General features: G+C 41.7%; 1 long non-coding RNA gene across 1 annotated transcript in view; it reads right to left on the bottom strand.

The window, feature by feature from the left end:
* LOC107316319 (uncharacterized) overlaps positions 1-21,530 on the bottom strand; it is a 97,980-nt gene extending 76,450 nt beyond the window's left edge. Inside the window, exon 1 of the long non-coding RNA XR_014948149.1 lies at positions 21,430-21,530. This is a non-coding gene — a long non-coding RNA (uncharacterized LOC107316319). The remainder of the gene's footprint in view (positions 1-21,429) is intronic.
* Between the last annotated feature and the right edge of the window lie 6,447 nt (positions 21,531-27,977).

The following is a 27,977-nucleotide window of genomic DNA, read 5'->3' as shown; positions in this document are numbered from 1 at the left end:
ACCTGACAGCCAACAGCCAGCTAAAATGAGAGATTACCTTTTGGCAGCTGCCCTCTCCATTTCCTAAACAGAATGACCTTCAACCAGAGCAGCAGTGAAAAATCACAGCAGTCTAATCTTAAACACAAACCCTGTGGTGAAAGAGCAGTGGTTGATATAAGTAGAATGCATAAATGCTTTGAGAATCATCATCATCAGATTAAATGAATAAGACCACAGTGTTCAAAAAGCAGCTACTGCACAAAGAAAGAGAAGCTATATATAAAAAAAGGCTTAAAGTTAGAAGCAGGATAATGGGCTTCTCCATTTCGTTCAGACTCGCAATGATATTGTTTCTCTTCCTCACCTTCTCAATACAGATTTATACAGATTTACATCTGCACAAAAACACATACATGGGCTGCAACTTCAGAAAGTCATTACTTTGGTTTCTTTACTATAGCTTCACTCCTCCTACTCCAGTGGCCACCCGTAACCCTCTCATACCACAGACTAACAACCCAATTCAAAATAATTCATATGACATTGTTTCTTCCAGATCTGCTAAGAGTCTGCTGCAAGAGTTACACTAATAATCCTGACTGTTGTTGTGCTTTCATTAAATCTTTTAGTCCAGTTGAAATTTCTTTTACATCTCTGCTCAGCTACCCCTCCAAAAAAGGCTCTTCCTCCCACTCCTCTGGTCTTTATCTCACTCTAAGGTACCAGACTAAAGCTCTTCAGATGCTCTGGGGGCACTGAATAACATTAATGATGCTAACTCTTTCCAGAGGGTGTGCTGTGTTCCCTGCCTAAGAGCTTTGGCTGGCAGACCTGGTCATCACTGGCCAAGCCTTGATCGTACAACTGAATTACCAGGGCAGCCATTCTGCACCCTTCATGTTACAATGCCTGAAATGTGATGCCAATCACTTTCCTCCCCAGGCCCCATGTTAAATGACCCCCTACAGCTGAAGAGTTTGCCTTAGCAAGGCAGAGCAGAAATCAGTGCTGCATCCCAAAGCATTCCCAGCGGCCACCATGCAAAATGTATTACTCTAAAGCTTAACTACAACAGCTCAACAACAATCAAATTATAAATGAAAAAAACACAGCGAATCATTAAAACACTCAAAATGCCACATGAATCGATGTGAAGACAAGAATGATTTGTGTTTGGTTTAGTGATAGACATGCTGACAGAAATAATACTGAGCAAAGATGAGTGCTGTCTTTCCAACACAATTTTAAATGCCTTTTTTTTCTTTTTTTTGGAGGCCTTCTGTCTCTGCTGTATGCAATATGATCGTTTTTGTCTCCACAAAGCATAATTTACTCCAAGTGCCTCAGCAAAGATGACAAGAGTGAAGCTGAGTGCAGCCTGGCACAGCGTACAGCCTACATGGGGTGCCAGAGGAAACCACCACACTCACATCGCAGAGTTGCATTTCCAGTCTCCTCCCCTTTGTTTTCACCTGCCAATGCTGCACCACACAATAGTGCTGAGGTGTGTTGACCTCCCTTCCCAGACAAGTGGGGGTGGTTTACAAACCTGGCTAAGGTAGCTTGCAAGCACAATGAACACCCCTGCACAAAGCAGCACCATGAATGAAACAAGTGGGCCGATGCTGGCTTTAGTCCTTTTAAAGAATAACTGCAGCTTGCCGTAAACTAGTGCCCATTAAGCTGTTTTTCAGCATTACAAAACCAATGCTCTTGTTTTGTTCCTGCACTGCAAGTAACAACACAGCTACCCATCTCTGAACCATCAAGCATTTTTTACTTAATGGCATACCATCATCTACTTGGCACCCGATCAGATGCCACGCTGGTTATACACTTGAGATGAAAGCTCCTTCTGCGAGACTGCTGACTTCTTTAATGCAGGTCACTCTATCATGGTCAGTCAACATACTGCTGTCTGATCCACCAGGTACACAATCTTTCTGGCATTCACAACAACCCCAGGTGCTGCCGAATGCTTGGAGGAAATCAGATTTGAATACCGGCAGAAAAGTATTAAAGAGCAGCAAAAGTTGCTGTTTGATCCGGACAAAAGAAATAAGTGAATTTTGGTCTCTCTCAGACCCAGCTGGATTCAAAACAGCAACCTGGAGTCAGACAGATCCTTTAGCTGAACATAACCGTGGCACTACAGGACTCACTCTGCACAAAGTTGTACAACTGCATTATTTCTAGAACAAAGGAGGACTGGAAAAAGCTTTCCATCTACATACTGATCCTCCACCAAAATTACCTCTCACTATTTATTTCCATAGAAAGAAATTAAGCGTTTTTCTTTATTACAAAGGACTAAATCTTCATATCCTCCCCGCTTCGGTTTAACTCCCCAGCGTGTCAACTGATAAACGACGTTCAGAAATTAAAATATGTGACTTGTATAAATACATAATGAAACAATTGGCAAAACATTATAAAAAAAATATCATCCCCACTGATGGAATGAATAATTTCAAGTCCCTTTAATAAAACTAAACATTTGGTTTCTACAGAAGAGAAAGATCCTAAGAGGCTTAACAGCATTAAAAGAACAGAATAAACTATTGTTAACTTAATTTCCTTCAACAAAGTTAATCCTGCAACATCCATTTATATTTTTTCTGACTCAAAGGTACTACTATGATTCACTTTCTCTCTCAGCTCTATTCTAGTAAATGGGGTTTAGATCTGCCCATTCATCTGTTTATTTATCAACCTGTATATTGTTTATTCCACATTTTTACAGATCAGTTCCTTAAAAAATCTTAGCAATGATTCCATGCTAGGAAAAGCCTATTTTATCCTTCTTGGAAAAGCAAAAGCAAGCACATGGCTAAGCCTACAGTAATTGTCCCAGAAAGCCCTGGAGACTTTTAAAAGTGGTTCTTGTAATTGTAAAAGAGTTGTCAAATTCATTTCCAGAGCTGCTGCTGAACGTATTCCGTAGCTCTTCCAAGGACACTTCAACTGAGCAGTGATTTTGGCTTGAATTCTTTTGGCTCAGAAAGACCCACAACCTACCCGATCTCCATCTTTTCAGTGTCAGCCAATCGCAACTAGCGACCACACACTTCATCCTGTCTCAAAGCGAGAAACATAACAAGACTGATGCACAAATCCAGTGTGGCAACAGGCTTCGAAGAGAGAAATTCACTGCCTCTCTTCATTTTCAGTTCAGCCGGGATAAACACCTGATTTTCCACAGCATGAACTGAAAGCCTAAGTTAAACAACTTCACGTCTGCTTCATCCTAACTAACCCATACAGACCGAGAAATCCACCATGCTGAAATACAAATATAGTGTCCACAATACTTTAAGATGTAACAAAAAGATAGTTACAAATTTCACGATGCCTATTGGAAAAGAATCAAATACATTCAGTGAAACAACTTTTATGACAGTAAATTTAAGTAGTCACTAGCAGAAGACAGGAGCCCCGTTACTACCAGCCGGTATGTACGTCCCACTGTCACAAAATTACCTCTCGATCTGGGACTCCAGGGCTGAAAGGGAGGGGGAGGGTAAGGAGACAGTAGATGGGTCTAATAAAGCCAGAGCTACGGCAATGATCTGAAGAGGATCGTTAATTTACTAAATCCAGCAAAATCAAACCAAACACGAGAGCATCCAAAGCCGAGACCTTACGCTGTAGAGTGCAGACAGAGCCACCATCCATCCAAGCCCTGTTCTTATGCATCACTGATAAACCTTCCTCTTGCACCACAGCTTGGCAATTCTACATATGAAGACACGAAGCGTTTGACCAAAGAAATAGCATAAATCAGGCTCCAGAGATAGATGAAGGGGGTCATTCTTACAGCTTCACCCAAATGATATCAGATTATATGGGAGTTAAGTAGACTGGGGAGATCTTCTGTCATTTGTGCAGGCTCTAAACTTTACAAACTCTGACTGTCCTGGATTATGGCAAGCCATACGAGAATGTAAAGACACAAGGGTCATTAAAAATTACTTGTTCAAGGCAAGTGCAACAATGCTTTAAAATAATGGATCGGATAACACAAACTAAAACACATGACTTGATTTGTATCAGCAAGGCACCATCGCACACAGCATGCTGCACAGCACAGTCCATTAGCAATCAACCCTGAGGCTGTGCATCCAGGGACAAATGCTCAGGAGATATTAAGGGCTCCTCCTGATGACAGAGTTGACTTAAACACATTCACACAATAAACATAGCATACTTGGAACAGCCAGCACAGCCAGACAGAGCTGCTAATGATACTTCCTCGTGCAACAGCCCAGCTCCAAGGAGCAACTCAAAGGCAAAGCAGGAGCACTTCCCCACCCCCACAGCTTTCACAGGTGTCCTTTACTCAGCACCCGTAAGCACACCAGCACTGGGAGGGTCATAGTGCTTCATTGCTTGCTGTGCATGCACAGCTGAGACTGGCTACCTCTGCTGCCCATTTAATGGTATCCACTGCACAGAACATCACAGACCCAGTAGGTCCAAAGGCTTCTATCGCAGCTGTGCTGGTACTTTCTGCTTCACAAGCCAGGACATGTCCCTAAGGCACATACATAATTCATTAGCACCTCTATGTAGGCTGAGCAGGGCATAACCAAATCCCTGTATGACAAACCATGGGACAAGCAGCAACAATGGCTCTTACTACACACAACACACCACACATTGAAGTCATCATCTATTCTCTTAAATTCAGAGCAGGATTTCAAAGGACACCACTTACACAAACACAAGGTCCCCAATTGCTAGTTTATCCAGTTCAGCCAAGAAAATGTATTTAGCAGTAAGTCTAGCTCTTATCTCATAATTTCACTTATCCCCTCCTCCTTATCTGCCAGAAAAGGTTCTAAAATGTAGATATCCCAGCAACAATTTTTGCAACAAGTATGAGAAAAAGGGGAAAGGACTGAGGCTTATCACCCTGTAAGTAAAACAGACTCTGGCTTTTGATTTTTATGCCTCTACAACAGGTGCCAAAAAACAAGTACGGGAGATTTTGCTCTGAAATATTTCAAAAGGCAGCAAGACATTCTAAATTAAAAACCAAAAAAAAAGAAAAAATAAACTACATTCATAAATGATGGAAGACACTAAAAAACCAAAATCCTTGTGCAGCATGAGATATTGATCTAATATTTGAGCAACATAAAAAATATTTCTTGTGCAGATTATTAAAGAGCTTAGGTATTGTATTTCTTGGGATGATACAGCTCTAAGTTCAACAAGAAGACATAAACCCCTTCACTATGAGATGCTTCACTTGCCTTATCAAAACAAACAAATAAACAACAACAACAACAAAAAAAAAAACAGACCGTAAGAACATCAGTCTTCAAATTCCACATGTACCATCATAACATTAAAAGACAAAACTCACCCAGCACACAGCAATCCAAGCTGAAGACTCTTGCAGGACCTTTTTTTCTTATCCTGGAAGGATTTCTGAATTTACATTTACACTGACAAACTCCCATTATTAAGAAGCACATCTGAACTTAAATCAGCCATCTTTCCTACAACAACCTACTGTAGACAGTTCATAAAGAAAAAGACAACCCTTGCATCTCCTGGTGTTATAGACTCTTCTTATCCTTTACAACAAAGAACACCCAGATTCTTGAACCCAAAATGTCTTAAATGAAGATAAAATGTAGAAATGCCATTGGTGAACAAAACTATGATGTGCTTTATAGGTTGCTTTTCTTTTATTCTTTTTTTGGTTCATTTTTAAACAGTATTTCAGAAGGAAAAAAGAATTACCAAGTAACACACAGAGGAACATTTACTCACTTCAACTATTAAACCACTAAAAAGCTGAAAGTTACAATACGAAGGACATTAAAAAAACCCTACCTTTAGCTGAATGGAAGAACGAAGAACCAAACCGAGTCACCATGAAGCACACCACTCTTTAAAATTGAGTCTGCTGTGGGTCTCTCATTTATAGCCTCTGAGCCCTCATCGTTCACATGCTGAGCATTTGCACCTGGTTCCCTCACTGGAAACCAGCAACAACAATCTGCCCACAGGTGGAGATGATTGTTTGGGCTTTGTGTGTTTTCTACAGAAGCATGAAAGCATTAATGAAAGTATCTTCAGAATGAAGACAAATGAGAAGGAAAGTTAAAGATGTTATGAGGAAATAGCAGACTTCACACATGCTTCACAAATAGTATGGAAAAGGATAAAATGATGGCTTAAGTCAGATCTTTAAAGAAGAGAGAATCTAAACTCCAAAATTCATATAAGATTTATAGGAGTAAATTAAAGGACCAGCAGTAAAAACCTGTGCGTGCTCTCTTGGAAAGTGCTTTAAAACAGCGAGAAAAAGAGTACTGAAGGGGTTCAATGAAGGCTAGGGAAATAAAAAATAACATCATTGGAGAGACTGCTCAGAAAAAATCATGTTTTCCAATCATAGTTCCAGAACATTCTGTTTTCAAACACAGTATCTTCTGATAGTTCTGGTGTTAAATACCAGCATGTTTTTGAAAGCTCTGTACTCTATGTTCAAGGGGTTTCTGGCTGCTAAGGGTTAGGAAGTCCAAGGCAGGCATGCATACGGCCTGGATGCAATACACATGTTAGTCTGTACCCAGCCTTTCTGTGTTCAGTAGTTTCTCTTTTGGTGGTTGGGACAGAAAATAAGTTACGTTATGCCCAATTTTAACTTGATTTTTTTTTTTTTTTTCTCCTTGATTGTTATTAGATACATGCCATTTTCTTGAAGAAGGTATCTTTCTTCATCCTTACTCCAGAAATTCATTTGCACTTGGCACGCTTACTGAAGACCATAGAATGAAAAATAAGTTAATAAAATACTGCATAACACAGCATTTCAGACTCATTTCAGGAGCTCTCCCAGCAGCCCTGGGGTGCAGTCCCCAGGCTGAGGCATTGTACCACACTATGGTGCTGAGAACTCCCATTTCTTGAAACAAGAACTTCCATCGCATTCTGAGAATTACATTGTGTATGGGAAATCACAGCTTGAACCTCTGATTCATCAGCTGAGGCAAGTGTTGAGTCAGCTGCGGGAGCACAGGTGAGAGTAATCTAGCTGTGCTCCTGGAAGGGGTTTTCTTTACTAATAACCTTTGACTACCAATCAGCATCTTGGTCAACATCTTTGTATTAGCCACCCTTACACATTGTGTTTTAGATGTGACTCTGCTGCATCAGCCTCCAGAGAAGATAAAATGTATTAGGCCTCAGCATCAGGAAGCTGATAAAGAACAGCACAGAGCTGTTCTGGCATTAGCCCAATACTGAGGTTTGCTAAGCAGTGCAGATAGGTTCTTCAGCATCTGATGACTGCAAACAGAAACTTAATGGGGTGAATGTGAAGGAAGAATTAGAACAAATGCTATTGTTTCAAATGGAAAGTGAATGGCTAAACAGCTTGGGTGAAACAGGAAAGTAGACAGAGCGGAGAGGCTGTTCTGCACAGCAAGGCTGGATTTCAGGTTAAAGTTGAGACTTCTTTGTCAGCTTGAATGATGACATCTCTGCACACCAGTAGGTCTTACAGGAAAAAAAGACACCTGCAGTATTTGATCTATTTCAGAAAGAGATTGCTTTCTGAACTCCAGAGCAAAACTTCTTTTAATTAAGCATTTCCCATCACAGCATGGCACCCCAGTTACTTCTAAACATGTACTAGACTTCACCCTGATATGTCTTCAAGCTTTAGCAGGGTAAGTGTAATCATCTACGAAAGCTTGCACAAGGTAATGGAGAAGGAAAGGATTTTATCCACGCTTAAAAGTGAACTGAACCACAAGAATAGCACCTGGACTCAATTCACATCAAGCAGTACAGCATTTACAGAAATTTAACAGGAAAACTGCCACAAATGGCTCTGTACCTCCTACTACAGGAGTCGTTACTCATGGGACAGCCTAGAGGGACCACTGAGAAAAGAACAAATTCAACAGATTGACTCCTGGAGCAGCCTGATCAGAAGAGCTGAGCTTTAATGCAAGTCAGGCAATACACTGGCTAACCAGGGCTGGGCAGATTCACACCATATAACATATAAATGAGTCCAAAATGGCAGGAGGAATGAAGGTTTGGACTACTTGGGGGAGACCATAGGAGAAACCTGGACACCCCTGATATGGGAGATGAATGCAGGATTTTTGACCTTCACATATCTCAATATCTTCATAGAAGAAACACAAGAGTTGTGACATGGTGTTGGATTCGTGCAAGAGCCTGGAGAAGAGCTTGTGTGGTGGCTGGAGAGGATGAAGATGAAACATGACCACATGCCAGCGAAGGGGCACATAAATGGATGTGTCTATCCACAGCTCGGCTGGGACTAATAGGAAAGATCTAACTAATTAAGTGTCTCCTCTACTATTTATCTCCAAGTCTTCTCATAGAGAGTGTACGATGAATGTAAATAACCTTAAGCCAAGAAGTGAACAGACCTTTGTGCAGTTTGAGGGCTGTCCATACGAATAGTGGGCCAAATTTCAGTATAAATGAATGCTTCGGTGGACTTCTTCATTCTTAGCCAACACAAAATGTTTGGCTGCTTTCTCTGGCAGTGAGGGTAGGGACACTGTCAGCTGCTGTCCAGATAAGGCAGCTACTAACAGATTTCACCATCAAACAACACACTGAATTGTGTCCAGAGATGCCTGGGTAGACAACATTCATTAGACAGAAAAGGGGAATTTCTTTGCTGTTAGAGAGAAATGGAAAGCACATCATTTCTACGCATCTGAAGGGAAATGGCTCTAGGATGACTGCTTCCTCAACTCCAAATGCAGTGGCAGGGATGCTGCCCTGTTTTGGCAGCACTGAGGAGTTTCTGGTGACTGTAAATAGCTGCCAGTCCTTTGGTGTCAATATGTGTGAGTTGCTACCTGACAACATTTTGAGAACAATAGATTGTGTTATGCACTTGCCATGTTTTAAAGTAGATTAGGAAGTATTTTGGAAACCAAATATGACTCAAGAGACTGAAGTCAAGCCCGGTGCTTGTTAATTGCAATTTTAATACCATTTGACACCTTGAAACAAAGGTGAAACTGCATTCAAAGCAGTTCTTGTATTTTGTTGGTTTTTTTTTTGTTTTGTTTTGTTGGGTTTTTTTTGCTACTTGTATGAATCTGAATAAAACTGGTGATAAGTGTCCACATATTTGAGGAGAAAATTACTGCTTTTACACAGCAATGCCCAGCACAGGTAATATACAGGCATTCATTTTAATGGCCAAGTTTATGCAGCTCATTCCTTGCATTCAGCATCAATTCTACAATAACCCTTTTGACAAATGAGTAAAGAGGCACGGTGCTGCTGAGCATAAAATGCATTACTGCACCGCACAGATCCAGGGCGTGTAGATGAGTGAGGATTAATAACTGCAATTAGAAATGTAAGAGCAGACCGTAGATTGTGAAAATAATTAGCAGATTCTGAAAAGAATTTCCAGCCCTACAAAAATGTTTTAGTGCGGGATATGTCTCAAATGGAAACCATAAAAGAAACTCAGCAATGCTTTTCTCATAATGATACATTTGGGATTGTTAGGACAGTGTTTGAAAGCTTGCTGGCTCCTTAACAAAGATGGCTCGGTGTGCTCAGGCAGCCAAACAGCACAGCCCAGTCCTCCATTTGTCAGGTGCACTTGGTTTTAGCAGACACTCCACAGAATTAGTCTTGCAGCAAGGTGGGGAAGTTGGCAAAGTGAGTGGTTCAGATACAGCCAAGTGTACCAGCCATGCTGAAGCAGCCTGGCAAGAAGCAGTGCTGGCAGAGGCTGAACTGCATGTAGTGGAGCTGCATGCATCCCTGCTGGGGTGCTACCACAGCCCTCGTGCTGCTGCCCTTTACCAATCAGCTACTCTGCAGTGGGCTGTCTCTGTGACTGAATAACTAAAACACCATTAGAAAGATCACAAATCACGTTCACTCAGTAGCAGCAAACACAACTAATGTGTCTTTCTTCTCTCTGTTTGAAGGCAATAAGTGCCTGGACTTTGCAATTCCCTGAAGAAACTGCAGTTCAGTTTGTCTTTCCAGACGGCTGCCCTCTCATGGCTCTCCTTTCACAGTTTCCAGAGGACTGAAATATTAAAGGAATCCTGAAAATTTCAGTTAGGAGCATCTGGGTTGGGCTTCAAATGACTTTAATGGTAGAACAGTGGCTCATTGTCAGTGGTTTCATTCAGGTAAACCTTGCTTTTGGCCAAAAGGCTGCATCTCCTCCAGCTACAGGGGATGCCTTTGTAAAGTTTGCAACCCTGTAACTCAGCGATGAATACAAAATTCTGGCAAGAGAGAATGGTGTAATGATCAAGAATAATGAAACAGTAACAATACAATATAGATCAGGTAGCTTGTGCAGGAGAGGGGAGTTAACAGTTTTCAGTCTGGTGCAGGAGAAAGACTGAATGATGATGTGAAATTACCTGGAACGCTTAATCACAGAGATCAAAAGGGTGTGTGTTTTTTTTGGGGTTTATTTTTGTAAGTACAGCGTTAAAAACTGTATCATCCCAATATAATTCCCATTGTCGCTGTCAGTGTGAAATGTCTAAATGCCTAATATATCTAACACAGATGTGCCAAAGGGCTACAATTAAATCACACTGCACTCATCTTCTGGTACCAATCAACTTTTCCTTCTCTTAATGAACAGACACATGCTGTTTTATACAGACTCTGATTGACTGGTTGATATGAAAACATGATGTGGCAGGAGCTGGTGAAAAATGTTCGTTATTCTTGCTGTTTGGAACTACAATAGAAGTGAGTAATTGCTTCTGATTGTGGCAGCCCCTCTCATGCCGGCTGATGAGTATGGCACTGGCACAGACGTTCTGTGACACAGGATGGTAACTCATTCCTAAGATCTCCACACAAGTTGAAGCAACTTCAGTTTACTTCAAAACCTCGCTTTGAATCATTATTTTTCCTTTACCTGGTCCATAGAGGTCATTTCCACATCTCTGACAGATTTCAAAGGAGTCCTAGTCCAGTATTATGGCTCAGAAAATTGAACAGGAGAGGAACAGAACAAGTGTTTCGGTGCTTTTAGATAACAGAGCCAAAATAACCCTCAAGCTGAAGAGTTAAGCTGAGGAGTACATAATTTAGGAAGCTCACAGAACAGCAGCACTGTAGGAGACAGAAGGGACCTTGGGAGAGCACTGAGCCCAGTCCTCTCCTGAAGAAGGCTACCTACAGCAGGCTGGACAAGTAGGTGTCTAGATGGATCTTGAGTATCTCCAGAGAAGGAAACTCCATAACTTTTCCAGATAGCCTGTTCAGTGTTATGACACTCCGACAGTAAAGGAGATCTTCCATCTGTTAGTATGGAACTTGCTGCATTCCAGTTTCTGCACATTGCTCCTTGTTCTATTGCTCCACATCACCAAAAAGAGTCAGTCTCCATTGACTCAACTTCCACGCTCTAGGAGAAACCTGCCTTTTTTGAACTGGGTAGCTCAGAGCTGGTCACAGCATTTCATTTGTGGTCTCAACCTGGAGGAATAGGAGAGGATCACCTCCCTTGACCTGCTACAGTCTTCCAACTAGACTCAGGGCCACTAATGACAACTCTCTGAGCTCTGCCAATCAGCCAGTTCTCAATCTAACTCACTGTCCACTCATCTATGCTGCACTTTCTAAGCTTCCTTAGTGCTAGAAAAACCATTTCCTGAGCCTAAATACATTGTATGAGAAATGAAACCTGATGCTGGGATTGGGTGAAGAAGAAACTTCTCATCTGAAAAAGGCATCCTCCACAAATACCTTATGAAATGATGCTACCCTTGTCCTTCTGATCTACAGTCTTTGTGGTCTCTGAGGTCTTGGCAAACCCATCCTGCTTCTGCGCTGCTCTCAAAAAACAGAATGCTTTGGCTGAAAGCTGAGTTAGTCCAAAGAAGAAAGGCAACTACATCAAAACACTACATAATGTTTAGAAAACAGTAGGAAAACACAACACTGTTGAAGCAAATGGAGAACAAGGACTCTCTGGAATCCAATACTTGTTCCAGAGGGAAGGGAGCAATCAATTTCATTATGGTTCCCAAATACAAAATGATATTGCACCCCAGTTCATTCATTGAAAATGGCTGGGACTTTTAGTTACTTTTAGAATTAACATCTCAAAGAGCAGATTATGTGAAAAACGAATGGGTGCTAATTCGTTCCAAATACAAATGCTCTTGTTTCCAAGGCAGACGCCTTGGTGCCATATTGCCTGGGCTCAGAACACTTGTGGGACTGCAAGGGATTCCAAAGTGAGGGGTTTCTGTGCCCCAGTCGCAGAATTTGCTCCCCATATATACCCAGGCAGGGCTACTGAGAGCAAACACAGGGTGCCTTTTCTGAACTAAGTGAAAGACTGAATGACAACACTGGCAAACCATTCCTTTTCACCATGAAGCAGCATGGAGGAAAAAACATGGAAATCAAATAGTTTGAGCGTTGCAAGTACTCGACTTTCTGTTCTTAAGCAAAACAAACTTTCCTTGCACAAAGCACTCGGAACAAGTGCCAGAGTCAAATTATGAACTCGTGTCTTTTGTAAAGCGACAAAAAAAATCCAGCTTACAATTGTCATTTGACAACCGGTGCTTCCCATAAAACCTTATTTAATAGCATGACAGAACTGCATTATGTTTCTTGGTAGATAATCATAGTTTTAAATTAGTTTAAAATATCGCTGTGCTCTTTAGTGGTCTTTGCATGTTTAACTGCAAGGTTTTGTTGGTTTTTTTGCCTTGACTTATTTTTAATCTATTTTTATTTATTGGTGGGGACTGCCAAAGTTTGTGTAGATACTTAAGCCCAAGACAGCGTCTTAGCTTAGCCATCTGTGAAAACAAAAACCTGGTAAAAAATATAGCTTTGAATAAATGAAGCACTGAGGGAATTTCATGCTCGATATAAATAATTGCAGCTCTAGCTTGTTGCTATGCAGTTAAGAAAAACATCTCTTATCCTTGCTGAAGAGACACTTCTTTAAAAGGTCTCACTTTTAAACATGAAGACAATGAAACATTAATATTTTTCCATCTTCTGCTTTAAGTATGCATGGGAGATAGATGCTTTGCTGTCTGTTTTGATAGAAACAAATGCAAAGACTCTGGAGAGGCAGTAGCTGATGCTCACTAGCACCAGTGTTCTCTATGCACTGAGCCTCAGCCAAAGGCCAGAAGGACTCAACATCCAGATGCATTATGGAAGGACCAAGCGTGAGATCTTGCTCCTTGAGTATGCAGGTAAACTCACTTTAAAATGAACACATGGAAAATACACCAAGAGAAGTCACAGAAAAGAATACAAAGGAAAAAGAGTTCGGCAGCAGTTCCCTCCCATTTTCCCCCTTTCAGCTGTTGATTATGTGCACATTTTGTTGCAGGCCTGTGCTCATACAGCAGGACTGGCTCATCCATTTTGTCTCACAATAATTCACCATGACTGTGTATTTAACCACGATCCCGAACCATGAGCTCCAGCTCTGCAGTAAAGGGAAGCACAGTCGTTCCTGGGCCTATTACTGCAGTGAACACAGTTCCCAGAAATTCCAGGCTCACTTTTCAGAAAATCCAAGTTGCTTTGTGACAGCCGCCCTGAAGGTATGGAGCTGAGAACAGGAGCTGTACCAGGTTGCTGTATATACCCCAAATCAGGGGAAACACATACCCCAAAACACGGGAAATGCTTGAATGATAATGCACGACTCCTTTACCACGTGCCGCTTCCATTTTAAGCCTGAGAATGATGATCACTTGTGTGATAAATATATAAATGCAGCAATTATTATATACCTCTCACTTCTACATTTCCCAGAGTAACTTTCAGTCCTGATTTCTCCATTTCAAGCCCCCAAAAGACCTTTTCACCTCATCACTTTGGACTGATGCAGGTCCATCGCTCTCAAGGGGGCTCAGAGCTCCCCTCCTGCACACATTGGGAGCATATGTCAGTGCACGTGTACATATATTTGTAAAGAAAACAGTAAAATCCAGAAGGTTTCTTCAGACCCAGGGAAAGCTCAATGTTTTTTGCCTCCTCTGTGTCATGTTTTCCTGAGGGAAAAAAAACACGTTGGACTTACTAGGCTGAAAGCTGTCATCTCCAATGAAAAGCTGATTATACAGTGGAAGTAAATAATAAAAGCATGATTCTGTCTGGCTGCCTGGGCTAAATTCATGAAAAACTCAGTTTGTGCTCAATAATTTCCTCATGAATAGCAGTGTTTTCTTAAGGAAATAGTTACAATTTGCCTTGGACCGAATTAGTGAAGATATAATCTGTCTTTGCATTGAAGATGTCAAATTTGCATGCAAATAATCGTGGCATGAAAACCGGTGGTGTCGCACAGCTTTAATGATGGTTTGCAGGGCAAAAAAACACCAAGCAAACAAACACCTGCTCTGCAGCTTCCGCGGGTTGCCAGCGTATTATTATTGCTTCTGACCTTCTAATTGCCTCTTTATTTCTGCTCCCGGCTGCACGGTGAATAACAGGAGAGCTCTTTCAACTCCTACGTGTCCCCCCTGCTTTCCCCACTTCATCTCATCTCCCTCGGAAAAACAAATAAACTACCAATTTAATGACTAACTAGCTTGTGCTCTCTGAAGAGTTTCCTGAGCTTTCGTCAAAACGGTGGGCTTTGAACATTTTTCAAACGGAAATCAGTAGTTTTGTCTCTCCATCTCTTAACTTTCTGTACATGCCGGCGAGGAGCTTTTTAATTAGCGCTCTGCCTGCCGTGATGCTGTGCACCCTCTCCCCCCCACACCCCCCATTGAAGGGGCTGCTCTCGGGGAGGCGAGCTGCTGTTTGGTTGCAGGTGGTAAGGAGGGGGAGATGCTTGAGGCCCTGAGGACGGCCCTGAGCCCTGCTGCAGCCCCCCTGAGCATCACCTGCACCGAAGCACTTCTCTGCTGAGATTTTGGGAAACAAATAGAAATAAACAGACGAATTGTGACTATATGGCTCGGGTGGGGGACGGACAAGAGCTGACCCCGGAGTGGCAGCGAGTTGAGAGCTCGGGAGCAGCTGCAGTGACTACCAACATCCAGACGATGTCAGCCTTGTCCCGCACAGAAGCAGGCATGAGCTAATTTGTCAGACACACCAGAAAGGCTGAGATGTGGCCTCTTCTTGCCTTGCTTTTTTTTAGCTCCCAGAGTGTTGTGGTAGCACGGTCTCCTCCTCCATCCCTGCCGGCATCCCCAGCTCAGCCCCAGCACGTCCAACTGCTCTGTGTGCGGGCAGTGCAGCCCTACACACCTGCTGTGCCACCAGCAGAGGTTGCAGAGATGAAGATGTGCATCCCTGCTAACACTCAGCAGCTATGGATATTCACACCTATGCTTTCTGAAAAGAAACTACTGAGCTTTGCTCATTATCCTGAAAGGCTCCAGCCAAAAATACCATGGTTGGGCCCACCTAAATTCTGACCTGGTAGCCAGTAACAAATGCTATGGAAGCATGGCCTGAATTAAAGCACCTGCCACAATGCAATTGCTGTAACACGGTTTTAGTTTCCACCTCAAATATTCCCAATTCATAGAGTGGTTGTTATTAGTAGAGCAGGACGCTTGGCATTGCTTTTAGCCTGCCTGCAGCTAGGTTTGATGCTCAGCTCTCCATTGTTTGCAACAGATGCAAACCTTCAGTGATATTTGCTGGCATGGAGGAGGCCTCATTTTCTGGGGAGTTAACTAACACAGCTTTCCTGTCAGAGCCCACGTGCCATGCAGAACTAAAAGTTCCAGCCCAGGCCATTCAGACACGTGTCCTTCCTCAGTGCCTAGAAATCCCTCTCTTGTCCAACTTTCAAGACGAATGCCTGCAACTTTTGCCCTAGATTAGGCAGCATGGAGATGAGGTTTAGCCCTGCGGCAACCTCCCCCCCCCCCCCCTCCCCCCAGATTAGAGGCACACTCTTTCATTGCACAAGCACTGCAGAGAAGCAGATAAAGCAAAAAGCCTAGGAAGCATGGCCTTGCTGAGCCACGTAAACATGCCTTTTATTAATGGCTGTTTATTAAAGCAGATTACCAAACACATTTTCAAAGTTCAGATGGATGACTCTCGTAGCCATTAACCACCTGGAAAATACTCCAATCCAAGTTCTATTAAGGCAGACAGTGCTACCTCAAAATGCCTACTTTTGAAGTCTGTGACAGTCAAACTCCTTATTTAGACAAGCGATTTGACATTGCTGCATGAGTGAACATTAAAGATTTTGCCTTCTTAACCTCCTAATCCTGCTGCATAAATCATTTACAGCCGATTCTGTTCTACGTGTCTTTTTGGTGTTATTGGATTCTTATCTTTCATTCCAGTCTAGGTTTCTGATTTAATATATTAAAAACTTCAGCTCAGCTTTGCTTTCCTTATTAAGACACAAAAGAAATAGAAGCTTATAAAGTGCTGAAAGGGAAGTACGGTGTATAGTATTTTTAAAGCAAATGAAAAACTTTTGGTTTAAAAAGAAGGAAGATTATGAAACGCTCTCATGAGGCACCCATTTCTGATTGTCATACAAATGCAGATAATTACTTTGTACAAGTACAAAGTGTGCTGTCCCTTAGCTGCCTTCATTCTGCCATTGAGGTCAAGCCCTGCTGCCTGAGTTTTCCAGTGGGCTCCCCAGCAAGTCCTGCTTCTCCAGATTGAATCTGGAAATTTTCTCCACGGGGACCTGCTAATGGGATCAGTCTGAAAGGATTAAGATGCTCAAACTTAACACCCTCCTCTGCTACCCCATCTTGAAGCACTTACCCTATATAGCTGGGTGAAAGCATAAGGAGCAAATCAAACCAAAACGAAAAGGCTACCCCAAATATTTACACCAATAAGTGGAAGCATACATATACATATACATCAGCGTGGTTTGTGTCTCAGGAGTGCCTTCTCATATAGTTTCTTAAGACAATGAAGGGCTGACAGCTGGAGGGTTCAAAAGTTAAGGGAAACCTCAGAGGAGCAGCTGGTTGTGCAGGGTTTGTATTCAGAGCCATTGCTCCATCCCCTGTATCAGCATGACAGACTAACAGGCTACCAAGCTAGCTTACAAAAGGCAGCTCTGATCCTTCCAGTTGGTACATCCAAGATGCCTAAGGGTTGGGTGAACCTGCAACAACTGCAGAATTGCACTGCAAAATAAATATTCACCCTGTGCAGAATTAGATGCTTATAAGTCACTACTGGATGCAGAAAGAGAGGTGATTAAAAATGCATAGTTTTTGAACAAGGATGAAAGGTATAGCATAGAGAGATTTCCACTTTAAATGATATCTATCTGCTTTAAATAAAAAGATCTCGTTCATGGCTGAAGTGTATATGCAAACAAATGAACTCATAAATCAAGCAGTCTCCCTGTCCCAGTGAGGCAGTTCTAAAACAAGCTCCCTATACATACATCTCATAGCTTTATGTCTGCTACCTGACTTGGCCACCCCATGCTCACAGATCCTGGCAGCAGATGGAAGGAGTAAGAGGGGGCAAACTCCTCTTTCATTTTCTGTTTTCCTGCCTGTGAATGTACGAAGCATAAACCAGACACAAACTGTAAGTGAAGCAATAAGCAGAGGCTTTGTCTCAGATACAGGTACTTAGCTGAAAGTGAATTTCATTCATGTTGAAGGGAATGAGATGCTAAATGGTCTCTTTGGCAGTGACAGCTATCATTACAGAGCCCTGACCAAGGTACAGTGCAGAAGAAGATGGCAGCTGTGTTCTTCTGGAAGGAAATCAGAGCTGTGTGTCACTGTGCTAGCCACTACACAAGGATCCAGCTACCCCATGCTGTCACAATTGCTCTTCTAAGATGTTATGTTAAGAAGTTCATGGAATGGATAGCACTCTGACAAACCTTCAACTGAGCTTTTCAGGTTACCCTGCTTATTTTCAGATTTGGGACACAACCAAACAAAAAGAACCAAATACAAGCTTGGAGCACAGAAGAATGACTCTCGTGCTTCAGAGAGCACGGTCCCTCTGTGCAGGCTATGGAGGACAGCTGGGTTCAGGGCTTCTGATTTCCCACAATGGACCAGCCCTGAAAGCCAGCTGCAAACCCATCCAGAACATGGGGCTCTACTGGTCCACAGTGGTGAAATCCTGGCAGACCTGACTAATGTTCTGCTGTAACTAATCCCTGCTTCAGATGCCAGTTATTGCAGATGCCCTTCTGCAGGAAAAAAAAAAACAACAAGATTTTTTCCTCCTATTTATTTTTCTGCAAGTTCCCTGACCTGGAAACCTGACATTTTCTGGTTCACACTTATGCACATTTCAGCTTTTCTTGAATCCTGTTTAGGATAGATACTGACAGCAAAATGGCTCAGAAAATAGAGTCTGTACCCACCCAGATCAAAAGCGAACATCACAACCTTGTGAGAATGCTCAGCCTCAGTTATTTCTCCTTTACTACCTACATTCATTTTTTCCAGCATCCATTCCCAGTGACCGCTTTTCTACACAGTGTTCTCTATATACTGCCCAGCTGCACAACTGCTCTCTTAGTACAGAAAATTAAAACAATTGCCTTGCTGCAACATTCTTTAGAATGGACACAGAAACCTGCATTGGTTTTTCCTTGTTTCTTGAAATAAAATGGCAAAGAACAATAAATTAGGAGGAATGTATTCTCCAAGCTGACAAGCCTGCTTCTGTTTTGAGTGCTGCAGAAGCTGCCAAAGATTGCTGGATTTGTGTGAGAATAATACCTGCGTACTGCTGCCAAGGTCAATCAGCCTTGTGCGCTGGGCTGGCAAGTGGAAGTTCATTACATAAGTAATGGCCATCGGCAGTCAACTTGAAATTTGGCACACACTTCTCTCCCCTCCCTTCCTCAACCCAAAGGTTACAGGAAAAATGTATTAGACTTGTTCTGCTGTAAGCTGTTTTTCCTCACTTGTTTGTTTTCTACATCTCTTCCAGCTCAAGATGCACACATCTCTGGCTAAGAGCATAAGAGTCAGTATTCATGATGGCTTTCTCAGCTTCTTCTCTGAGCGCTGGGATTTCATCCCATTGATGGCACGGAGATAATATGCTCACGAAAATAAGCACTTTGGTCAACACAACTTAATCCTCCAATTTCATCACATGTGTCTGTCAGATGCCAAGAACTGGTATTTCACGTTCTGAGTGTAGCCATTGTCTACAGTAGATCTCACCACCACTTGAGACAGGTTGATCACACAACATCATTACCTGCCCTGAAAAGCTTCCTATTCAGCAAAGCAGGTGTGGTAAGCACACTTACACTTCTAAGGGAGCCCTCAGGGCTGAAATGCAGCTCCTGCACCTCAGGGGGTGTCTGGGGTTCCAGTGGAGGCTGCTCAGTGCCCTTAGGGCCTCACAACTCCAACAGATATATCTGAACTATATTTCTCCCTGGAGATGGGGAAGTTGCAAGCAAATAGCAGACCGAGTGAAGAAGTGGTTAATGGGAGTTATAGAAGAAGAATAGCAGAACATACGAATAAACCCCCACCATTTTTTACATTATCTGAAAGCTGTTCAGCCATGAATTGTCTGTAATAATTAGCATGAGAATATCTCCTTGATGACATTCATACTGCATAAAAGGGTCTGCATTTCCTCCATCAAAGTGCATATTTATGAACTGAATCTCCAAAAGACGGAGCCTTTGATAGTATTATTTTAATATTTCCCACATATGATTTAGGAGTTTAAGCTTCAAGAAGCCCTAATAATAAAAAAAAAGACTATCAGATTTCTGCTAGTCACCTCGATTTCTCGTAAACACAAACACATATATGGAAGTCACTGTTTAAATATGAAAGTGATAGACTGTACAAGATAGAAAGGCATGAATAAATTTACTTTTGATCTTTAATGATCCTGTGAACAGTGACTAGAAAAGCCCAGCTTTGAATGCTTAAACCATTATTTGGCATATGATTTTCTCATTTCCTGACTATTCCTTCACCGTGGTGACAGCCTATTCTGAGTTGCAATAAAACCTCTTTTCCATGTAAGTCCGTGTGAGCATATGCTTCTGTCCCTTTGTTACTAAATCCCTGATTATTACAGTTGCTCATAATGTAAGCCTGATCCAAAATGAGACGCATGAAGGGCAACACTGCGACTCTCACCTCTTTGTTAAGAGTTTTAAGTTAGGACTGCAGCCTCCAGCCCATCTTGAGGGTGTAGCTCACTTCTGACAGCCTTAGAGTTGGGGAATATTCTTCTCGGTGAACCCACTAGAGGTTATTTTCAACAGAGCCCACTCAAAGCCAGCAGATTGGTACCTTGTGCTCCTTACTACCATCCTGACATTACTCCCTGTCTTTTCTTTTAGCACTGTGTTGGTATCTGAAAGTTGAAAATCTTACATTTCTGAAAGTAAGGCAATGGTTGCTTTTCAAAATGTTTATAGAGAAAGTATTCAATTTGGGTTTAATTCTTGGGGATAAAAAGAGAGCAAACATGCTGATTACCACAAGCTTAGACAGCTCATTCGGAAAGATTTCATTTGTTGCTATTTCTTATGAACTTCTTTCAAGTTGGGAAATTGAGGTCAAACCAAAAGGAAATATTTGTGTGTTACAATCTCGCTGGGAATAGAAAAGGAACTTTCAGAGTGAAACTCAAAACAGTGTTTTTTTCCCACAGGCTAAAACCTTCCTATAAGCTTCCACGGAGTTACATTTCAATTGTCAGCATTAGGTAATTACAATTCCTGTAGTTAGCCCCTTTTTCTTTTGTTAAAAAGCCCACAGTTTTAAGCTGCATCATCTCAACATTTCCAGTATTTAGACAAATCCTTTGGCATTCGGCAAGCATCTCAAAAGATCCATTTCTATTATACCTTATATCTTTTAGTATTTAACAACAAGTAATCTGTATTTCTTTCATGAATACACTTAATGGTACAATTTATGCATCAACATAATAACGAGTAGTGCATTTCCTGTTCTCAGGGGTGAGAATGATCTGGGTGGATAGAGGCAAAATCTCCTTACTCAAGAAAATAACTAATATTCACTAAACAAGTTGAAGGCAAAATATATATATAGTATACTGCTACTTGTTTGTACAAATAAGGGAGGCTTACAGACAGCAGTTTCATGGTTCAGCTTACAAATGCTTCTGTGGTGTTTGGTGAGGAATGATTCTTTTGTCCTGGTATGCCACACCAGCTCATAAAAGATCTGGGAAGTAACCCTATGTATTCAGCACTGACAGCTGTTTGGATCATCTCCTTACAAAACACGCAGCTGAAGTATAATGATTCTTACGTAATAAGGAAAATAAACTTATAAACTATACTTCACTGAATCTGGTCCATAGACATACACAAACTCAATATGCTGTTTTCATGTACCTATTCAGAGGAACATTGAGGGTTTCAAATACTGCACTACGGTCCTGCCATTACTCCACCATTCCATGAAACGTAACACAGATATCTAGCAATTGTTCTTACTTTACCTTTCCCACCACAACTGCTTGATTGCAGCTCCTGTGGGGACCAAGGATGGGAACCATTTACAGAGGCAGAAGAGCTTCACCTTTTGTTTTTCATTCTGAAGCAAAACAAAAACAAATGGGTGGATCAGACAAAGAAATAATACGAAAATTTTGATCTGTTCTTCACACACATAAATACTGTGAAATGTTTTCCCTGACAGGAAAGCAACAAAACAATTCAGAACATGCAGGACTGTCCAAGTGCTTTCAGAAGACATTAATTCATCACAAGCAGAAATAGCCATGGCAGCAGACACGCCAGTTTTGAAGGATGGATTTTTTTTCTTGGAACTCAGACAAAATTTCTGATCAGAAAAAGGAAGCAAAATCGGTGACATCTGGGATTCATCCCCACTTCATTCAGGGCCTCCATTCTGCTTGTAAAAGGAAACTTAATTAAATCTCTCAGGTGAGCACCTTAGCTATTGTCTGAGATGGCGGAGATTTTACAAAGGCACTTCCCAGGGCTTTAATTGCATCCTGACTTTGCGCAGGACATCTTTTAGATGCTTGAGAAAGTCTCTGCGACATGAAAGGATGCTCCTGTAGAGTGGATCCATGCTGCAGCCCCTGCTGACTCCTTTTGGTGTAACACTGCTGAGAAGCAGGGGTTAGTGGGCAGCCCTGGGCTTGTGGGCTGTGGGAATGGAAAGTGATGCATGTGAAAGGAGTGATGTGCATCCTATTACTGTTAGAATTGATTTAGAAATCACAGTTATTCTACTCACTGTTCTTATTTATAAACCAGCTCCTTATTTCAAAGGATGAAGGGAACTACACCCAACTTTTTCCTTTGTGATTTGACAGCACTTCTATTGAGTAGCTTTGCCAGGAGAATCACTAGTTGTTTAGTTTCCCCTTCTGTGGCTTTGGATGGCACAATACAAAGGGAAAGAGAAAACCTAGAAACAGGTGAAGGAAACACCAATAATATCGAGTTGTTCAATCTAAGAGTGACTGCTACTGTGCCTGAAGCAGCTGTGGGATTCCTTAGGACCTCATCTGTCTCTGTGCTATGTTGTAACCTGGAAACTCCTCCCTCAAGCCGGTTGATTTTCTCCTGTACCTTGGCAGCCATCAATGAAGATCTTCAGCTGAACAGATGAACCCCCGGGCAATTTTCTTCTGATTTTCAGGAAATGCCCTGGTCCTCTTCTCAGATTACTGTCAGTTGTGCAGACTCAGACTTGCTATTCCCCACCTGTGACACTGTTGCCTGTTCTTTCCATTTGCTGAACCTTTGTTTTGCACTTACTTCACTCACTTGTTCCTCCAATTACAGAACCATTCTACTTGACAATACTGCTCATTCACTTTCTCCCTCTCTGTAATTTTGCATGAATGCTCCCCATGTAAAGAAGGATCTATTTTTACAGGTCTTTTACTCTGTGTTGTCTTTCATTTCCTTCTCTTGTGTATTCCGGTCAAGGGAAAACAAATAAAGAGGCAGACTCTACTACTTATGCTGCAAAATGTCTTATCCAGTGAAAAGCACAACATAAGAATAAAAATGCCAAAAATCTGTGCCTTGATTAGGGAGCAGTATTTGAACTCAAAATTCACATCCACTTTTTGCTGATGTACAGCAAACTGCCTAACACCTTTCATCATCTCACAGCTATTTCCCTTTGGCGTGTAGGTTCCCAAGAAGGCAAAGTGAGGGCTGTTCGCAGGAGCTCCTCCACTAAAGAGCCTTTTTCCAGCAAAAGCATTATGTAACACCTTAATAATCTCAACAGTGTGATTATTTGGCAAGACTATTCTACCAATCAAGGCTTTAACTTGATGCTCAGGGCTGAAGATCAGTCCAGTGCAGATTACAACACTGCTGAAGCACAGTAAGGGCCATGACACGGAGTATATTACTCTCCGTTTGCCTTTAGCCACCTTCTGCTTGAATGCCAGACCATTAAAACCAAGTGAACACAAAACCTAGATTTTTCCCACCCCTTAAGCTGTTGCTCTCTGGCTTGTGACCAGTAACCAGATTGCAATTGTGGCCAATGAGCCATCCGCTGCGCTCGCCATCCCACACCCCATGCCCCACGTTGCACCTGCTGCCTGTGGCCTCATTTTTCAGCTGTTTTGAAAATATGGTGGAAATAAATGTTCCAGGAAGACATATTTTTCTTGGTTACACTAAGTTTATCTTACAGGCTTTTCTGCATTCCAGCTCTCTGTGGTAATTTGGAGTTGCCTGTAGCAAGATAGAGCTGTCAAAACTGACCTCGGGTCTGAAATATTCCAGGATGTATCCCTATATGGGTTTGGTAGGATAGAAATAGCACTAAGCATGTTAAATCTTCCTTTTTCTTCCACCTACTTGGTATGTGCTCTTACACGCACACTGCAGTCCAGTCTTGGTGTGTTATTTCAAACCTTTTGAGAAGACGTGCTATACCTAGCTTATATGTTGGTCTCTCCCTCCCTCACCCAAGTAACAGATGACACCATTTAACTGCTAGAGCACACGATTCATCATTCTTTGCAACACCACAGGTATACTGGCTATGCCATATGGCAGCTTCTTATACTTGAGCATCCCCTTCGCACATGCTCACAGTAAAGAACATTTATTAACCTGCAGCTGATGTCACATGCTGATGTGCTTAAGGCAGGTCAAGTTCCCTAAGCTTCTCCCCACCTGTCGCTTTGGATGTCATGTTTTTAGCTTTGGCTGATGATCAGCTGTCAGCAGTTTGTGGTCTACATATGGCAAACATCTTGCTTTTGTAAGATTTAGGAATAAAATTTTACATAAAAACTAGTGGCAAAAATAAGACTTTTCCATATTTACACCAGAATTCTTTGATGCTTGTTCATAATGTGAAAACATTTGGTTTCCAGACCAGATAGGAGCCAGCTCCATCCTGACTTGCTCTGTGCCCCCCCTGCTGATGCAGGTCCCAGAGCAGAAGTGGCACTGTGATGGGTGGCTGAGTCCCTACTCCCCACAGCAAGCACACTGTCTGCAACCAGACAGCAGCACTGCAGAGATGATAAGGGCAGCGCTTTCACCAGCACTTTGTTTCTCTGCAGCTCCTGTTCTTCTAGGTTTTCTTAAGGGCTTGAAAAAGAAACTTTTAGCACCTGAAGGAAGGCTCGTCCTAGCAGATTTCTTCTCTGCTTCTGTAAACCTTAGCAATTCAGACTGGCATTAGAACAGGCATTAGAAATAGCTGCAGAGAAATGAGCTCCACCAAAGCTTTGTTAGTCAGAAAGAAATCCTGTTTTACAAACAAGAACACTAAGTTTCCAGATTGTATCCAGTTTTTACACTAGTTGATATTTCCCTTCATGCCTCTGAGGCCTACTGGAATTTTAAACTTTATTTCCACTTTTGTATTTCAGTGGTCACATCTTTAAAGCTATTTAAATTGACATCTTTAAAGCTATTTAAAGTTCAGATCTTAAAAGTGAATAATTGCCTCTAGGTTTCAACGCACGATGAAATACAAACTGACAGTATATGTCTGCTGATGATGTTCACACCTGCATCTGTGACAGAGACACGTAATGTGATGAAAATTAACTTTCCTCTGGAGTAGAAGTGCAAAGTCTACAGTGCTTCAGTATCATGGCTTGTGTTGCTTTTTCTCATTGATATACATGGGATGTTTGGATGGCAGGGGGACAGGAGTGGATGAATAGATGAAATCTGAGCACTCTTCAGCCCTTTATCTGCTTGAGACATCACACCGAGTGAAAAAAAATAGAAAAATGGATGTCTGAGCACCTTATCACAAAGCCTCTCAGAGAGGCAACAGGAAGACAGAAACTCACTGATCTCCATCATTCAAAAGCCTAAGCCTGTGTTATCTCCCGAAATGATTAGCAAAAAAAAGTGCAACATCTCCTCCCTGGAGCTCCTTTTAACCTCTTGCAGGCTCAGAGCTGCTCACTGTGGAGATGCAATACTTGCACTTGGGAGGGAGTGCACCTGAGAAACTTGCTCTTAGTTTGTGGACACTTTGTGCTGCAGAAAAAAAAAAACAAAATACCCCAGTAATGAAATGAACTGCATAAGCCATGTTCTGAATTATTCATGCCCTCGTGTGAACATAGCTAAGACCTGTGGGAATTACGTGATAGATTCTGTGCCAAAATGAAAAAGAAAAAGAAAAAGAAAAAAGTATATTTTAATGAAATATAAATATTAGATGGAATTTTACATGGAAATACTCCAGAGTCTTACACAACATTTCCAGGGAAGGAAAATGCATATTTTTTAAATCTCTTGAGGTGCCAATTCATTAATTAGCATGAATATGAAAGATACGTGCTTAGATGCATCAGTCAAGCAATTATTGAGGAACTATAATTTGAGCGTATAGTCTGGCAATGATAAGTTATTTTTATGCTCATTTATATTCACTCCATTGACATTTTGTTTAGCAGGATCTAAGCAAGTAGAAGCAAAAGCTGTTGGTGCCAAGAAGACTTGCTTTGGTGAGCAGCACTCCATGCTTCTGTTCTAGAATAGAAGCCAAGAAGAAGCAAATTGCTCCTGAAGGTCTGGTTGTGACCGTGAATCATGTGACCTGCTGATCCACCACCACTGTCACCCAACATTCCCTGCCGATATGATCCAGGTGGGGTTTTCCCTGCACTGTTCTCATTCTTTGCATATAACAAGCTCATTCCCTACATGGACCTCTAAGACACCACTGTCTGTAAAACGAGCGTAGGATGATGGGAGCCTTCCACTCCCATTCCAATCAAAATCAGATCATCAGATCCTCAAATATGTGACAGTGCCTACATTTCAGTACTGATCAAATGTGCCATAGGTTCTATCTCATCTGAAATTATCTTCAGAATTTTACATGATGTCCTTCAAAGTAATGCCTGCTAAGCAGTGTAGGAACACGCGTTCCTCAGAGCTCTTCATGTTATTAGCATTCGATATCATTTACAACATGGAAAATGAAGAAATTTGGGAGCTTCAAAGGCACCTTTTGAATCAAAAACCTTTTTGGAAGCAGTCTTTTTCTTGCTGCTTTGCCATAAGAATTGAAATGACTCCTTCCATTGACTTTTCATTCAGTCCACGCATTTCTCCTCTCACTTGTTGCAGACCAATTTCATGATCTCTCATTTCCTTTGATACTGACAAATGGGGATCAAAAAGAGAGGTTTCATTCAAGGCAGAGTCAAGCAAAGGTTAGGAATCCTTTGCACAGCATCATACTGGGTAGCCTCATGCATCACAGTAAAACATGCATCATCACTATTCCCTGCAACAAAGCTAGCAAGCAGAGCTTAATTGTATCTGTAGTCAGGTATTTACTTTGAAAGTACCTGAAAGTTTGATGTAAAACAGAATCCTTTCTCTCCTCTTTTCAGGAACATTGCAGTTCCTTTTCTCAGATATGGACTGATCTGGGTATCTGTATTTAGTGGTGTTTTCAGTGCAGCATTTGATTTATAAATGCCTTGTAAGCAAGAAACGCAATTCAGATAGTAACAAATTTCACCACAGCCACAGAATGCACCAAATTGTTCACGTACAAGAAACTCGGCTACTCAAGACATCTCTCAGATGCATTCATAACGTGATTAACATTCCGTAATGACCTTCATCAGGCCCAGCATGTAAGGCAATGCAAACAGCAACCAACTCCATTAACATTTTCCCTCTAAAAGTAAACTTTCAGTTGTATTGCTTTTGGACTCTTTTAGCTATATGCTAAATACTGTAATGCCTCATTCTCATTTACCCTTCACACATTAAGGTGAAAACTCTGACCTAGTGCATTCTAATTACTTGGCTTATTAGCTTCACATTATGTTGGTAATGGTATGATAGCCGACGTAATTACTAAGACTTGAAAAATTACACTTTGCTGTAGTATTTCATGAATTGTGAGATGGTTCTTTCTTCTTATTAACTTCCTTATTTAATGGGTTGACCAGTTTTTTTTTTTTCATCTACCTAGACCATTGATCAAACCGATCACTTTGGATTTCAGTACAATTGAGAAATCACCCCTTAAAATGGTGAGACTGGTACTTTTATAACAGAAAATACAGACATCTCTTCCTCTCTCTTCTTTATCATTGACGGCCTAGTAAAGTTAGGCAGTTACTGCACACTCTTCGGACACCTTTTTTAACCTGTAAATCTCTGTGACAATAAGATGTTTTTCTTCAAGGAAAAAGGACTGCAGTCACACATCACCTCTTCGGTGGTGGTCTTCTGATAAAGGATGCTGCAGTGACGAGACTTTCTGAAGCCACCAGGAGTGGAATGCAAGAGACACATTTCCTTCCCCACCTGGGGCAGACTAAACATGTCTGACCACCCTCAGGAACCTTCTTTCACTTCAGAGGACTTTGGGTTGACTCCTTAACATAAATATGTACTTCTTTTCTCTTTTATGCAGAAAAGCATCATACAAAACCCTGAAAGATGAGCGTGCTTAAGCCTATCTGCCCCGGGACCTGTTATGCTGCCTGTTCCAGAGGCTTTTTCCTCTTTGTGGGTGAGATTCATCCATGCCTTCTGG

Source organism: Coturnix japonica, chromosome 7 (assembly GCF_054131305.1).
Source record: "Coturnix japonica strain WE chromosome 7, WE-NBRP24, whole genome shotgun sequence".
Lineage (NCBI taxonomy): Eukaryota > Metazoa > Chordata > Aves > Galliformes > Phasianidae > Coturnix > Coturnix japonica.
Note: the sequence above shows the minus strand (reverse complement) of the source record. Positions and strands in the feature narration are given on the sequence as shown.